Source organism: Lepidochelys kempii, chromosome 20 (genome assembly GCF_965140265.1).
Source record: "Lepidochelys kempii isolate rLepKem1 chromosome 20, rLepKem1.hap2, whole genome shotgun sequence".
Taxonomy (NCBI): domain Eukaryota; kingdom Metazoa; phylum Chordata; order Testudines; family Cheloniidae; genus Lepidochelys; species Lepidochelys kempii.
The window spans coordinates 15,311,997-15,327,855 of NC_133275.1; the positions used below are offsets into that span (position 1 = coordinate 15,311,997).

The following is a 15,859-nucleotide window of genomic DNA, read 5'->3' on the forward strand; positions in this document are numbered from 1 at the left end:
ATCGCCTGGACTAGAACCCAGGAATCCTACCTGCCAGCTCTCTGCTCTAACCATTAGACCCCACTCCGCTCGCAGTCAGGATAGACCCCAGGAGTCCTGATTCCTAGACACACACACACACACACACACACACACGTTTCTCTAACCCAGTGGTTCTCAACCAGGGTTACGGGTGCCCCTGGGGGTACGCAGAGGTCTTCCGGGGGTACACCAACAGGCTACACAAAAAGTTTTAGCAAAGCCAGGTCCATTCGACCTGCTCCTGTTCCTGGGTACAACACGGGGCCTGGCTGAGGGGGGCTGGGTGCAGGTGGGCGAGGGGCCTGACCGAGGGGGGAGGTGCGTGGAGGGGGGGGCGAGGGGCACTGCTGAGGGGGGGACACTGGTTGGAGGGGGGACTTGCAGCTCACTGGGGGGCCCTGACTGGAGTGGGCTGAGGCCCCACTACCCCAACCCAGTCCTCGCTTTAACCCTGCCCGAGGCCCCCGCCTCCCTCTGCGCCCCACATGACCAGGTGGGGGTTCAGTGGGGACCTGCGTGGCCCTGTCACTGGGCGCCCGCCCCTTGGTGCCCAGGCCCAGCCCTCGCAGCGCCAGAAGTGGGGGGCTGCGGCGTTCGGCCGTCTTCAGCCTTGCAGACATCGACCCGCCAGCACCCCAGTTGCTTTATACTGAAATCAGTCACTGGGGGGGCTGGGCCCGTCCATCAGTGACACAAGGGGGGGCCGGGCCCATCCACCAGTGACTGATTTCAGCGTCACTAGGGGCCGTCGTCCAGCGTCACAGACACTCCCCAGAGCATGGCAGGGAGAGGCCAGGGCGTGCCCAAGGACAGGAGCAGAGCCGGGGCAGGACCCAGGAGTCCTGACTCCAGCCCCACCCCGCACACAGCTGAGTCCTACTTCTACCCACAGGGCTCGAGGGGACGTGGCAAGAGGCGGAGATGGCCCCGTCCGGACTGAAGGCGGTGGTGCGCAAGAGTGAGTGCGGAGCCGGGGGGTCTGAGTGTGGAGCCGGTCGGGGGCAGGGTCTGGTTGGGTGTGGGTCTGGGGGGGCAGGGCCCAGTTGGGGAGCCCTGGGAGGGGTGCTCCTGGGTGTGTCTCACCCTCGGGGAGGATTAGGAGTCAGTCGGAGCAGAGAGCTCCCCCCCGCCTGCCTGTCACACACCAGGAAGGGGAGGAGGCTGTCTGCCCCACCCCCAAGGGCTGCCCCCTCCCATAGGAGCTGCATTTTGTGGGGGCGTCATCGTCGTCATCTCTTTCCATCAGGATGACTCCCACCAGGGCCAGTGCAAGGATATTTTGTGCACTAGGCGAAACTTCCACCTTGCACATTCCCCCCCCCCACCCCCGACAACCTCTGAAAACTAGTAAAGTTAGCATTATAAACAGCCTGTCAGAACGGGTAACGGCTGTGCGGAAGGAGAAAAATGACGTCATAGCCACTTCGTAACATAGTAAAGCAGTACACTTCTGCCCGGCCCCAACACAGAGCTGGCGTAGGCTATAGCTGTAATGTAGGAGAGATCAAGGTAAAGCCTTACACTTCAGAAGCCCAACCCACTTCTGTTACTTCAGAAGCCCAACCCACTGCTGAATCTCCAGCCCAGGCTGCAGTGGACGGGGCCTGTGGCTAAATCCAGACCACAGACCTGGGGTTTAAAAGACCCTTGCAAAGTGGATTCAGTTCTGATGTTCCATGGTTGCCCCCAGAACTGGGACAGAGCAAAAGTGGCCCACAGCTCAGGACGGCCGGTGGTGCTAATAACCCTTAGCTCTTCTCTTAGCTTTTCCTCACTAAATCGCACAATTAGGAGGGCCTGACATGTGACTTCTGAATACTTGGGGTGGGCCATACTGCCCTGGTTCAAGAGGGGTCTCTGAACAGGAATAGCAGGGGGCTGCGGGTCAGGAGTGAAGGGCATCTGAGAGCTGTGAGGGGGGGAACCCAGGACTGGAATAGCTGCGGGTCAGGAGTGAGGGGCACTGGTGGAGCTGGGAATGGGGGGGGGTAAGCAAAGGGCTGGGATAGCAGGGGGCTGCAGTCAGGAGTGAGGGGCATCTGCAGAGCCGTGAGGCAGGGATCCCAGGACTGGAATAGCTGCAGGTCAGGAGTGAGGCAGAGCTGGTGGGGGACAGACCAGGGCTGGCATAGCAGGGGGCTGTGGACAGGAGTGAGGGGCACTGGCGGAGCTGGGAGTGGGTGGGAGCCAGGGCTGGGATAGCAAGGGCTCCAGTCAGTAGTGAGGGGCACTGGCACAGCTGGTGGGGGCAGTCCAGGGCTGGCGTGGGGAGGGGGGGGTGTAGCTGCAGTTCAGGGTCGAAATGCGTGGAGAAAGCAGGTTTGTGTCTGCCTTCGCCATGTCTAGATCCAGTCTGTGCTGCCAGCCCCTTACCGTGCACTCGAGCCCCACGTGCCCCAGTGAACAGGGCGTCCGCATGCCGCAGGTGTAAAGGACTGCAGGAAAGCAGCAGGGAGGCCAGCGCGTCCTGGTGCAGAATAGCCCCTGGAGCCTCATTAGGACCAAGCAGCCAAGTCCTGATGGGCTAGAGGTGGGGTAGGGAGAGGCATTGCTTGAGTTATGGGGGAAACATAGTGTGTTGGGCAGTGCACTCACGCACACCAGCTACCGGGAGTGGGAGTGAGAGTGAGAGCACAGGTCAGGGTCTCGGGGCTATTGCCCTACGGGGCCAGCCAGAATCAGGTGCTTCGTAGGGGTAAAACAAACAGATGTATTATGGTAGCACCCAGGAGTCCCAGTCATGGACCAAGGCCCCATTTTGCAAGGCGTTGTACATTATTCATTAGGTGTATTACAGTGGTGCCCAGGAGCGCCAGTCATCACCAACAAAAAGATGGTGCTTGGCCCGAAGAGCTGACTATCTAATTGCTTAGCTGGGCTGTGGAAGGTGCCCAGGAGACAGGCCAGCAGTTCCCTGAGTGGGGCATGCCTTGGAGGGGTTCTATGTGCAGGACTCAGAATTTGAAGTCTTTGTTGTGTTGCTGTCCCCCATACACAGTGAGGGTCCCTGGATCCCCTCCAGTCAAGAGGTGCTGGACAGGATCTGTTTTCTTCCTGCACGGGGCCAGATCCTTAGTTCAGCTGCGCTCGTATCCAGCCTGGCAGAAAGGAAGGGGGATCAGACCCATGGCCCATCTAGCCTGTCACCCCACCACGATCGCTGACTGGGGGCTCTGCTAGGAGCACAACACTATCTGGCCTGAAAGCAGCCTCTGAGCCACTTCCCCGAGGCGTCCTTCCACCAGCCAGTGGGTCCTGGCTCAGGGCACAGCCGTCCCGTCTGAGCCCCACCACTAATCCCCGTCTCTTTCCCTCGCAGAGATCCTCAGCGTTGTCCTCGTGAAGAAGGAAAGAGAATGGAAGGTAAGCAGGCCGAACCTGTTGCCCTGGTGTCCCCCTGGGGATATGCTGTATCCATATATCATGCTCCTCCCCCTCCAGCCTCTTGAGATTCATTAGGAACCTGAGCTTTTCCAGGCTGGATCAGATCCCTGCTCTGTCTAGCCCATCATCCGTCCCCAGCTAGGCTTGGGTATGTCTGCCTTCCCACCGCGCTGGATCAGACCCAGCTTGTCCAGCTAGCCCCATATCTCCCCCACACACACACACCGGATCAGACCACTGGGACCAGTGAATCAGCCTGGGTGGGAGGAGGAGCAGGAGAGTGCCAAGCATGGGGCAGTATGCACCATTGGCCAGGCAGGTTATTGAGCCCCCGGCATGGACTGGGCCGGGGGATGTGGAGCAGCGGGTTAGGCCGGTGCGGCAGAGGGAGCATTCGGCACGGCAGGAAGGTGGTGGAGATGTTGGGCCAATGGCCTACAGGGCTTTCCTAGGGGAACACGGAGACTCCCCTTGTTCCATTTCTCTGTGCGCAGCACAACGTCAGGATGGGAATGGGGCCAGTAGGGGCTCCCTAGGAGGCTGCTTCCCCGGAGCTGGGCTTCATGTTCTTTGCCACGTGAGGCACAGACTGTCCCCCAGACCTCTCCGCAGTGCAATCCTGTGGGGATTGGATGGGCAGGTGCAGCAGGCGGAGAGAGGCGACCTCAGCTGAGACTCAAAGCGAAGGAGACTCGATGAGGCAGAGGCTCAGGGAGCAGGGGCTGTTGGGGAGGAGGCTCCTGCATCTGCAGCAGCAAGGTGAGTGGAGGGAGACCAGGGGCAGGGGGCGCTGGCAGAGCAGGGTGAAGCCCAGAACCCGCAGGGGCTGCCCGCGGAGGGAGCGCTGTAGGAGAGGACTGCAAGCTGGGGCCTGGGGCTTGGGACAGGGCAGCCAGGTTCTCACCTGTCACAATGGCTGGTCGAGGGGTCTGAACAGGTTCCAAACACCCTGCCAGGCTAGCTGGCGTGGCGAAGCTGCAGGTGCCCAGCATGGCGCCCGGGGAGGGAGGGGGCCCTGATGGTAGTTGCCTGGGATTGCTGCTCGGCCGGCTGTTCCCTGGGCACTGCTCAGAGCCCACTTAGTTCAGCAGCAAGGCAATGCCAGGCCCCATCTGTGGCCGGGCATGGACACTTCTGTGGCAGCGAGAGACATGACTGGGCCCTAAGGATGTCCCGGGCACATGGGGACAAGCCCTGCTCCAGGTGGGGAGGGAGCCCAGAGCCAGGGGGGTAAAAACCAGCCCACCTCCTGATGGCATCATGCTAGGCCCTGAGTCCCCAGGGGCTGGGCATGGGCTGGGCCATTTGAGCAGCAGGGAGGGGCCTCGGCAGGTGCTGACACACCCTTTCTTCCCCCTTTGCAGTCGGTGCAGGCTTTGATCAATGACTTCCAGGGCACCCCCACCTTCAACTACAAGGCAGTTCACGTCTTCTTCCTCAGCCGTGAGTATCGGGGGTCGGGGGATCCCCCAGCTGGGAGCCTGGACAGCGGCACACTGGAGCCTGGGGGTGGGGGAGACTCTCTCTGCCGGCAGGCCAGTGCGCAGCACCCTGATTATGCTCTGCCCTCCTGCAGGGGATGCAGCCCCAGCAGGCCAGACCGAATGAGGTCAGGCTTGACAAAGCCCTGGCTGAGATGATTTAACTGGGAATTGGTCCTGCTTCGAGCAGGGGGTTGGACTAGATGACCTTCTGGGGTCCCTTCCAACCCTGATATTCTATGATTCTATGACGCCACCTATCCCTTCCCCCCCTTCTCCCCCACGGGCCTGCCTCCAGCCAGCACGGCTCACAGACACCTGCAGCATGTGCCCAGAAAGGAGGCCTCTGGCTACCATTCCCAGCATGCATTGCTCCATCAGTCCCAACTCGGTGGGGGGATGGGACAGCACCAGAATACCCAGTGTGTCAGGGTCAGATCTGCTTCTCCCCATTACAGCGGCAGGGGGAGCCCAAGTCCCTGTTCCTCCTTGTGCATCATCCTATGTTGTACACTCTGGTCACTCAGCCCTGCCGGGGGGCTGAGGGCAGGGTGTGAGACAGGGGCTGCGTAGGAGAGATTGTGGCTCCCCCTCGCTGCTGATGCTGCAGAAGGCAAGAACCCGGCATGACTCTGGTTCGGGGGGGCTGGACTCATCGTTGACTCCTGTGTGGCCCTGCTGGCTCGCCCAGGTTCCCCACAGGCGTGCAGCACTACTGCCCCTGCTGTGCCCGGTCTGGCCCCGTCCGTGGGGGCTGGTGCTGTGCTGGGGGTCCTGAGCCCTGTGCCTGTCACTCCCACCCACTGCCTCTGCCTTGCAGCCTGTCCTGAGCCTCTGTTCAAGGAGCTGAGGAAGTCACGGATCACCAAGGTCATCAAAACCCTCAAGGAGATCAACATGGCCTTCCTGCCTTACGAGAGCCGGGTGAGGGGTGGCCGGGCTTTGGAGGAGCAGGTCCGCGCGGCGGATGGTGACGTACGACACCCCACCCTTAGTGGTTCATGTGGCTTGGCGGGGGAACCTTTCCCTTCTAGGGCCCCGGGTTTGACGCCAGCACAGGGCAGCAGGGACTAGCTGGCTGCTCACACCCTGTGAGACCTGGAATCGCTGGCTTGCACCTGGTGGGGATGGTAGATGTATGGGGGAGGAGGGCCCTGCCTCCCTGGCTTTACCAGCTCTTACTGGTGGTTTATACTAGGCCTGCAAGACAGCCCGATACTCTACACGCCTGCCCTTCACCCAACCACCCCATCCCCTCCTTGTGTCATCAGTGGATTTCCCCCCTCCTGCCCCTGAGGGGCAGGACTGGGGTGTCAGCCCCATTGCATTGATGGGGAAACTGAGGCACAGAGAGACATGAGCCTGGTCTACATACAAAAGCTTTGTTGGTATGGGTTTGTTACGGGGACATGAGAGAAAAAATCCCCCTGTAACTGATGCAGCTGTGGTGGCAGAGCCCCTGGGTAGGTGCCGTTACGCTGGCAAAGCAGTCCTTTCGCCACTCTAGCTGATTTCATCTGGGGTACCGGTGCCAGCTGTGCCAAGAGAAGCTTTGGCTGGTAGAAGCTGAGTGTCCGTCAGGAGGCTATGCTGGCTCACCCGTCCCGTTGCGCCAGCAAACCCTTCATGGGCCGATACTATTTATTGGTGTCCAAGCACTTTTGTCCCCATGGCTCGTTCTGTTCGGCCAGTGAAATAAGCGACAGCGGCAGACGCGCCTTGATGCCGGGTTTGCCCGTGGCTATGCTGGGGCTTTCGCCAGACGAGAAGCGTCGCCAAGCCCCTTCCCCCAACATTGAGGACACCTGGGAGTCTGCAGCCAAGTAAGGACCTGAACCTGGGGCATCTTTATCCCAGGCTGGTACATGAATCTCTGGCTCGCTATCCCTCTACCACAACAGGAGTGGCACTGGCAAAGGGATCTCTTCCTCACTAGGGGCTCGCTACAGCTCCACCAGGCTGGCCTGATCCAACAGCGCGTCTATGGGGCACAGCTGGCCTGGCTGCAAGCAGTTGGCACTGGGGTCTGATCTCTGCTCTCCCCTGTCCCCAAGGTGTACTCCCTGGACAGGCCATAGAGCTTCCACAACTGGTTCAGCCCCTACCGCTTTTTCGAAAAGAACAAGCAGATGGAGAATCTGGCAGAGCAGATTGCCACATTGTGTGAAACCCTGGAGGAGTATCCAGCCATCCACTACAGGAAGTGAGTGTGCCCAGGGGAAAGGGTACCCAGGTATCCCCTATAGGAAGTGAGTGTGCCATGGAGAAGTACCCAGCCATCCTCTACAGGAAGTGAGTGTGCCCAAAGGGCGAGGGTACCTGGTTACCTCCTACAGGAAGTGCATGTGCCCCTGGGGGAGGAGCTGTTTCTGACCCACAGGGTTTGTCTTTGCTGCAGGGACCATGAAGATAACTTCCACTTGGTGCACGCTGTGCTGGCCAAACTCAAGGCGTTCAAGGCATATGAGCCCAGCATGGGAGAGGTGAGCGAGCTGTGCTGGCCACGCCCTTGCCATGGGACAGAGCCGCGGGGGAGCACATGAGAAGTAGAAGGAGGGAGGAGTGATTTAGAACCTGCTCGGAGATCCTGGCGGGGGGAGGGGTGGGGTCTAGACACCCTTGGAGATCCTGAGGGGTTGGCAGAACAATAGCATTCCCTGTGTGGCTGGATTAATGGCCACAGCCCTTCTGGGCAAGTCACCTCCCCTATTTACCCCTCAGTTTCCACATCTGTAAAAGGGAGATAATGCTACCAATCTCGGGCAGGGGGGCCCCCTCTGGGATAGCTGGCTCCCATGGCACAGATGCTCTGTAACTCACAGCTGGCAGTACAGGCCTGCCTCCAGAGGGGAGCCTGGCACACACCTGGCTGCCCAAACCATCTACCCAGGGAAGAGACTGACAGCATGCTTGTTAACCACCGGAGCTACTTGCTGCAGCAGAGCTGGCTCCAGCCTGCAGCCCCAGTCTGATCTGGGCTATTCTCAGGAGCTGATAGCGGCACTGGGGAGGGAAAATCCTGCTCTGTGCACACCCTGCTGCTGTGACTCCCGTTGAGTCCCCCCAGGGATATTCCTGAGGCTCTTGCCAAGCCTCCCTGTCACAGGTGAAAGCACTATCCCCATGTTACACGGGGGAAACTGAGGCATGGAGCAGCATGCCAGGAGTAGGTGGCAGAGGCAGGAATAGGAATAGCCCAGATCAGGGGGACGGGGGCTCCCATTGCACTGCCAGGGGGAACTAGAGAGACCCCTGACCCCAGCGCCCGAGAGAACCTGTTGAGGGAGGAGCAGCAAGAACCTAAATTCGATCATTAACTGGGTGGGGTTCAGTGGGTTAGAGCGGATGGTTCTGGGAGCCAGGACTCCTGGGTTTTATGCTCAGCTCTGGGAGGGCAGTGGGGTCTAGTGGGATAGAGGGGGCCTGGGAGCCAGGACTCCTGGGTTTACCCCCAGCTCTGAGAGGGGTGGGAAGAGCAGGATCTCAGGATTTGATCGGGGAACTAGGACTCCTGGGGCCACAGACTCGTGTGCCTGGGCTGTGGGTGCGTCCCAGGGGTGCTAGGGCTGACCTGTCTGTCCCCGTGCAGGTGTGGACAAGGAGAACCTCACCAAGCTGATCCAGCATGCCAACATCCAGCAGCAGAGAGACATCATCCACAACATGCTGTTCCTGGGCATCTCTCTCACGCCTGGGGTAAGGGACTGGAGCCAGGGGCCAGCAGCTGTACTCATGCCAGGGGGCAGATCTGTGCTGCACAGGGGAGCCCAGGCCATCCTGGAGGTGCCGCCCTATGGCAGTGACCTACTCCCAGCACAGAGGTGGCCTCTGTCCCTGTACAGTGGGGTGACGCCCTCCCCATAGGAGGGTGACCCCGAGTTACTCCCCATCTGGGGTGACTTCTTCTGCCCTGGCAGAGGATACTGGGAGTCAGGACCTCAGATCGCCAGCGAGCTGGAGCTGGTGACCACTGCTTGGGGTGGCCATGCGGCGAATGAGGGGAAGCAGCTCTGTTCTCCCATCAGTCTCTCTCTCTCTCTCTCTCTCTCTCACTCAGTGATCCATTCTGTTTTCTCTGCCTCTCCCCTGCCAGCCTGGCTGGCGCGACTCAGGTAGGCCACGCTCTCCCTGTCTGCCCCCGTTCCCAGCCCGCACCTCCTCCCTGCTGCCTCTCACCCCCTCTCCCTTCCTCCCCCAGAGCAGGCAGCTGCGACCGAAGAGGAAAGCGCGGCTGGAGTCCAGCTACCAGCTCTCCCACTGGATCCCCATGCTCAAGGACATCATGGAGGTACCGGGCCATCTGCTTCCTGGCCTTGGGGACTGGGGTCACACCTGGCAGGCTGGGCCCAAGGGGGTGGTTTGGGGGCAGCCATGTGTAGAGCCCTGCATATCCGTGCCCCATTTCTGCGGATAGTGGATTGGCTGCAGATACAACCGTGCAGGGCTGTACTCCCCAGCAGCGCCTGGCCCGCGGCATCTGGCTCAGGCAGCCCGGGGGACGCAGGGCACTCGGGGCCGCCGGCCCACAGCCAGTGGCTAGGCAACACGTCGGAGTTGGGGCTGTCCGGCACCCACTCGCCCCACCGCGCGGCTTCCTGTCCAGCAGCTCGAGCAGCACCAGTGTCCCCACCAGCTCCTGAGCAGCAGGATTTGGGATTGGAGAGGGTGAGGCCCCGGCACCCCACCCCTCCACCCCACTGTGATGCAACATGCTCTGCTGCTGCCGTGTACACTCGTGACCCCCCAGGAGCGGCACGTGATGAGAAACCCCTTCCCCCCCCAGCCCCCACCCCCTCCACACTGCCCCTTCTCCTCAAGACCCCGCCCCCACACTGCCCCTTCTCGAGACCCCGCCCCCTCCAAGCTGCCCCTTCTCCTAGAGACCCTGCCCCCTCCACACTGCCTCTTCCCTGCAAGACCCCTTCCCCACCCTCGCTAGCTGCTGTCGGTGTGGATGCGGATACAGGTAAAAGGCGGCTTGTGGATCGCAGGCTGATGCACATCCACATTTTTGTATCTGCGCAGGGCTCTAGCCATGTGAGGGGCTCATCAGCGAGTCCTCTCCTGCTGCCATCCTTAGGGGTCTTAAATCATAGACACGAGTGCAGGGGAGTTGTCTTACCCGGTGCTGAGATGCTGCCAGCTCTGGGGTGGGGTATGGGCAGTATATACAGGGGTTCCTCACCAGGGCTGAATTCTTCCTAAGGAGTGGCAGGCAGCTGTTAACAGCCGCCCAGCAGCGCTGCCCAAGAGTCTAGGGCAGGAGGTGATCAGTGTGTGGGGCTGGAAGTGCAGAGGATCCAGGCAGCACACTGTCGTGACTGGCATTGGAATCTGAATGGCTGGCAGGGTCCTTGGTCTAACCTCCAGTGAGGAGCAGCTGTGTGACGTTCATCTAAAGGATGAACTCCTGCAGCACAGTACTGGTCACTGACTGACCGGGGAGAGCACCCCCTGCAGAGCCCCCTGCCCACTCCCTGGGGTCATAGAGCACCCTCTGCTGACTCACTCGCACCTCCCAGCACCCAGTGGCTTTTCCTTAGAGGTCTCCTATCCAAGCACTGCCTGGGCCCAAACCTGCTTAGCTTGTGAAAGGTGACATGGTCACTCCTTCCCCCCACCCTTACTGGGGGCTGAGCCCCTCATCACCCAGTCCTGTGGGGCACTCCTCAAGGGGGTGGGGGGCACACTTAGTTGCCTTCAACCTACTGGCTTGGGGCTCCTCCAGGCCAAGAATTAACCCCCCGACCAGAGCTCCTGTCCCTGGCAGATCAGAGGTGGGAGGCTCCCAGGCCTCTGTTCCAGCATTGTGATGGTTCCTCCTGTGGGATTTTGGGGCAGGTAGTTGCAGTAACCTCAGTCCCATGCATAATCCAATCAGGGGCGCCCCCTTCTGCGCCAGCCACAGCTTGGCAGGCCTTAAGCTTCCCTGTACAAGTCAAAGCAGCGGACTAATGTAAAAGCCCCTATTATGTGGCATTAGGATGTATCATAGCCTGGGCCCCCTGCGTGGCTGGGACACACCTCATGGAGCAAGAGGCAGGGCCTGGATCTGCCCGCAGCAGGGAAGGGGCACTGAGGGCAGCCCCCTGCCTCCCCCACCCCAAGTGAGGGGCCCTGGATCCGGCTGCAGGAGGTCTCTGCCCTCCCCATAACGGTGGATGGGTAGGCAGGTCACAGCAGGGCACTGAGCAGCTGAGGGGGATGTGGAGAGTTGGGGGCATCACTGGAGGAGTCAGCGTGCTCTTTGCTGGCTCCCCATGCCCCACCCTGGAAAGTGGGCCCCAGGCTGCTCCCCCCCAGGGACTGTCAATCATTGAGTGAGGAGCCATCTCAGCCCCTCCGCCCCAATGGGGCCTGGCTTGGCCACCAGGTCAGAGGTTCCTGCTGCTTGGCCCCTGCTGATCTGTCCTCCCCTGCCAGGACATCCTTGAGGACAAACTGGACAAGAGTCTGTGGCCCTTCGTGTCAGACCCGGTCCCTACCACCAGCTCCCAGGCTGCTGTCAGGTAAGGCTGAGCCTGGCTGGGCTGTGGACAGCAGAGCCCTGACACACACACCCCAGGGTGTGGGAGCCTCTGTGCCTGGGAGTGCATGGCCAGGGCCCTGTCCTCTGCAGGGGAGGGGGTGCCCAAGAGCCTGGAGCCCTGGACCCCTCTTACCGTGTCCCCCACGCCCCAGCAGTCCCTCAACACACCAGGGTCCAGGATAGAGGAAAGGGACTGGACGAGCTTTAGACAGCACCCCCAGCCCAGGGCAGGTGCCACCCTCCCCTACTCCCTTCTGCCTCCCATCCTCCTCCAGGCCCTGCCCTTCCATGCGGCATTCCCTCAGCGAGCCCCTAGTATCCACACTGCCCCTCTCTCCCCCCAGCCCCCGCTTTGGGCAGTGCCCACCCCTACACCTGGCATTCCCTCAGCGAGCCCCTGGTATCCACACTGCCCCTCTCTCCCCCAGCTCCCGCTTCAGGCATTGGCACAAGAACAAGCCAGCGACTGAGTACCAGATGGGCCCGCGCCTCATCATCTACGTGCTGGGTGGGGTGTCCATGTCTGAGATGCGCTGCGCCTACGAATTGACCCCGGCCACCAGGGGCAAGTGGGAGGTGGTGATCGGTGAGTAGGGCGAGTCCTGGGGGGAAGGGTGGCTGGAATGCCCAGGTCAGGGACAGTTGGGACCCCCTGGGTGGGGGAGACCCTAAAACTGCCTGCCCAGCACCCACAGGGGGCCCATGCTACCCTCTGTCCTCCCGCACCCAGGGGTCTGGGAACAGATGTGCTTGTCCCACAAGGCCTGTATCTAGCCACCTGATCTCCTGGCCGCTGGCTCCCCAGGCCTCTCATTGCCCAGGGACCATGTGTGGGGGCCCAGTCAGACACCCCCAGTAACTCCCATAGGGATATGGCTCACCCCCTGCACACACCCCTCGAAGACCCAAGGGTGAGGAACACTGTCAGCGCGGGGATTCTTGCCTGGCTGTGCAGGGTACAGCGGCACGAGGGGTGCGGTGCCAGGCCACAGTGTAGGCATATTCCAATATTTGTGATTCTGTTCATAAGAAATTGTAAACCTGCAATATTGATTTATAATATTTATTAAATCTGCATTTATAATTCTTCTTTTTGACATAATTGTAAATCTGCAATATTGATTTACAATTCTGTATTAAAGCTTGCAAACCGTACCTTGCAAACCGCTCAATTGGCTTTGCTTTCTCTAAATTGATACTTTCTCTCACTTGTTATTAAGATGGACGCTTGGAAAACCAAACCGCTCATATTGACTCTGAATTGATACTTTCTCACTTGTTATTAAGATGGACGCTTGTAAAACTAAACGGCTTAATTGACTCTGCTTTCTCTGTATTGGCGCTTTCCATTGATTGTAATGGAGATTGACATGCTTTTTAACTAACTTCACTTTATGTTCAATTGGCTCTACTTTGCAAACGGATACTTTGTAATGGAGATTGACATGCTTGTTTGTAACACCCATGAAGAACCGCGAATTGGAGCGGCGCTCATAGAAATGTCACATAGAGACTCCCACCTTCTATAGTTTGGATCAGGAATGTTAAAAAAACGGGGAGTCTCAAATAAATAACACCTTTGTATAATAAAAGAAAGGCAATACCGAAGGAATGTCAAGAGACAGGGAGTCTCAAATAAAATAACAATACTCGGTGAAATGAGAAATGTGTTTTTTTTATTAAAGTAAGGAATGTATGTGAATGAATGGTGGGTTTTGAATAAACAGGGAAGTGCCAGCCTAGGAATTTAACATCGATTGGCCGAAGAAGACGCCAGGTGGAGACAACCAGAGAACCCCACCGGAGGGCAAACTGGGATCCACCCGACCAATTCAAAGGATGAAGAAAGCTGATGAGCACCTGACAGCCGTCCTGGAGCAGTCATGACTAACAATATGACAAAGCAAATTCCACGGACTGGCATAGGAAGAAATTCCTATAAAAATGGACACTAAGGACTGAGAACTTTGAGTCTCCAGTTCTGCCACTACCCTTCAGGAACATCGGATGCGCATCTGACATGGACTCGGCTCCACTCTCGTGTACAGGTTACCTGGCCGGTACCCTGTCACGAGCAACCTCTAGGCTGGTAACTATAAACCCCTATGCAGAACTGGTATGAATGAATGAATGAATGAATATATAGATATATATATAATTAAGTAAGGAATAAGTAACGATAGGACAGTGTGAGTTTTATATTTCTTTATTATATTTACAATAAATGTGGCATTTTGCCTTTTCCCTTTAATAAGATCCTGCTGGTTTTTATTTTATTGGTACAACAACAGGGGGTAGGAGAGAGTCCCTCCCCTCCTGCACTAGAGCAGGGTCCAGCTGCAAAAATGGGGGTGATGGTGATGCCAGCCTCATACCCGCGCCACTGTGCCGACCGCTGCCAACCACCTCTCTCTCCCCCAGGTTCCAGTCACATCCTGACCCCCAAGCGCTTCCTGGATGACATCCAAACCCTCAACCAGCTGGACCCCGAGGAGGCCTAGAGGCAGCCCCCTCCCCCCAGAGACTCTGCCCCCCACAGCTCCAGCTCGCTGTCCCCAGCTCCACCTCCTCTTCTCAACAAGGCACCTTCCCCCCTACTCCTGGCTGCGGTGTCAGTTCTTGGGGGGGGGGGGGGAATGACTCCTTGGCTGTTAGGGCAGAGGGCAGGCCAGGCTCCCTCCCTCTGGCACAGCCTCTAGGGCTGTCACCCTTTGTGCCCTGTGGCCACCCTGCTCCCGATGGGGTAGGGGCAGAGTCTGGCTCCATTATCTACCAGCTTCAGCCATTCCTACCTCCCCTGCCTGGGACCCAAAGCACAGCACCTCCCCCTCCCCCTCCTGTCAGCCCTCCGCTAGTGATGCGGGGCACGCAGAGGCTGCTACCACCATCTGGCTTTGGGGCGGTTGTGACCCAGCCACTGAGCCCCAAGCTGTGTCTGTCCAGTCTGCAAAGGATTAAAGAGAACCCCCCTTCTGCCCCCATATCATCCCCATTCACCGCCTTGGGGTGCTGGCCCAGCCCTGGTCCCTGCACCCCTCCCATCACAGCCTGGCACCCTGGCCTCTTGGCCCTGTCCCCCAGTGGGGACCTCGGCTCCCGAAGGGGGGAGGGGTCCTAGCAGGAGTTGCAGTCAGAGTGCCCAAGTAAGTGGGAGTGGAGCCAGGACTGCGTAGGAGGCGTGTCCAGGGTTGGTCAGGAGCAGGTAGAGTGACCAGATGTCCCGATTTTATAGGGAGAGTCCTGATATTCGGAGCTTTTTCTTATCTAGGCTCTTATTACCCCCCACCCCTTGTCCCTATTTTTCACACTTGCTGTCTGGTCACCCTAGCAGCAGGGCAGAGCGGGCTCGCCACCTGATGGGCCTGGATCAAATGCCCCTGCCCAGTGCAGACACCTCCCCACTGCCTTTCCCTGGGTATCAGAGCCACGCCCTGGGCACCTGGAGCCCCAGCTCCATCTGAGGCAGCCAGCTCCAGCCCCCTTGGGTCTGATCAAGCCCTGAGCCAAGCCTCACCCCCTGAATCCCATGGGCCCTAGAGATCCTCTCCCTCTTGCCTGCCAGGCGGGCTGTGCTGGGGCAAGCGCTGGCAGGAGTGATCCCAGGTAAAGGCAGTGACCTCCTTTACTGGGAGTGACCTCCAGGGGGTGGGGGGCGCAGGGGGAGAGTTTGTTTGTTCGCAGCTCTGAGCCCCTGCCCCTCCCCCACCCATTATCACAAAGTCAGTGCTGGCCCTGCCCCCGGCTACTGCCCTGCTGGGCATGTGCCTGGGCCAATGAAGTGCATTGCCAAAGGCTGGCCGAGGTCTCTGCTGCTGTTCACAGGCAGGGGAAGGGAGGGCACAGGGCGGGGCAGGTGGCTGAGGGCCCAGGGAGCGGGATCTCCCCAACTCCCCCTCCAGCCCTGCTGCAGGTCCCAGGCGTCCTGGCTCCGAGTCACCAGGCCAGCGCTGCCTCCCCGCACCCAGGAGCAGGGTGGGGCAGTGGCTGCTCCTTTCACTGTTGGACCAGGGCCTGGGGGCAGCTCTGCTCTGGCCTGTGGTCGCCCCCTGCTGGTGCAGTGCTGGCTCACCCAGCCGTGCCCCAGAACCTCCACAGTTCCCTGTGTCCCCCTGCTCCTAGTGCCTTGTTCTGCCTCTGGTCCGTGTGCCAGGGGGACCAGGAGGGAGCCTCAGGAGTTCCCCCAAGCTAGCTATGGGATCCCCATCAAGTGTGGGGTTGGGACAGGCACTGAGCGAGCACCAGGGCCCAGCCCCCAGGCTGGCCCCACAGGGAACCATACCCACCCAGCCCCTGCCCCTCCCAGAATCAGCGCTGGAACCCAGCCCTCTGCGTCCCAGCCCCTGCTCTAACCACTAGCCCCTGCTTCCCTCTCAGATGTGGGACAGAACACCTGCCTCCTTGGTCCCCCTCTAGGGCTTGGCCTTTGCCCCAACCCCCACCTCCT

The 15,859-nt window shown here is 59.7% G+C and overlaps 1 pseudogene; it reads left to right on the plus strand.

Moving 5' to 3' along the window:
• Nucleotides 1–942: 942 nt before the first annotated feature.
• LOC140901055 (syntaxin-binding protein 2-like) lies at nucleotides 943–13,916 on the plus strand (annotated as a pseudogene).
• The last annotated feature ends 1,943 nt before the right edge of the window (nucleotides 13,917–15,859 follow it).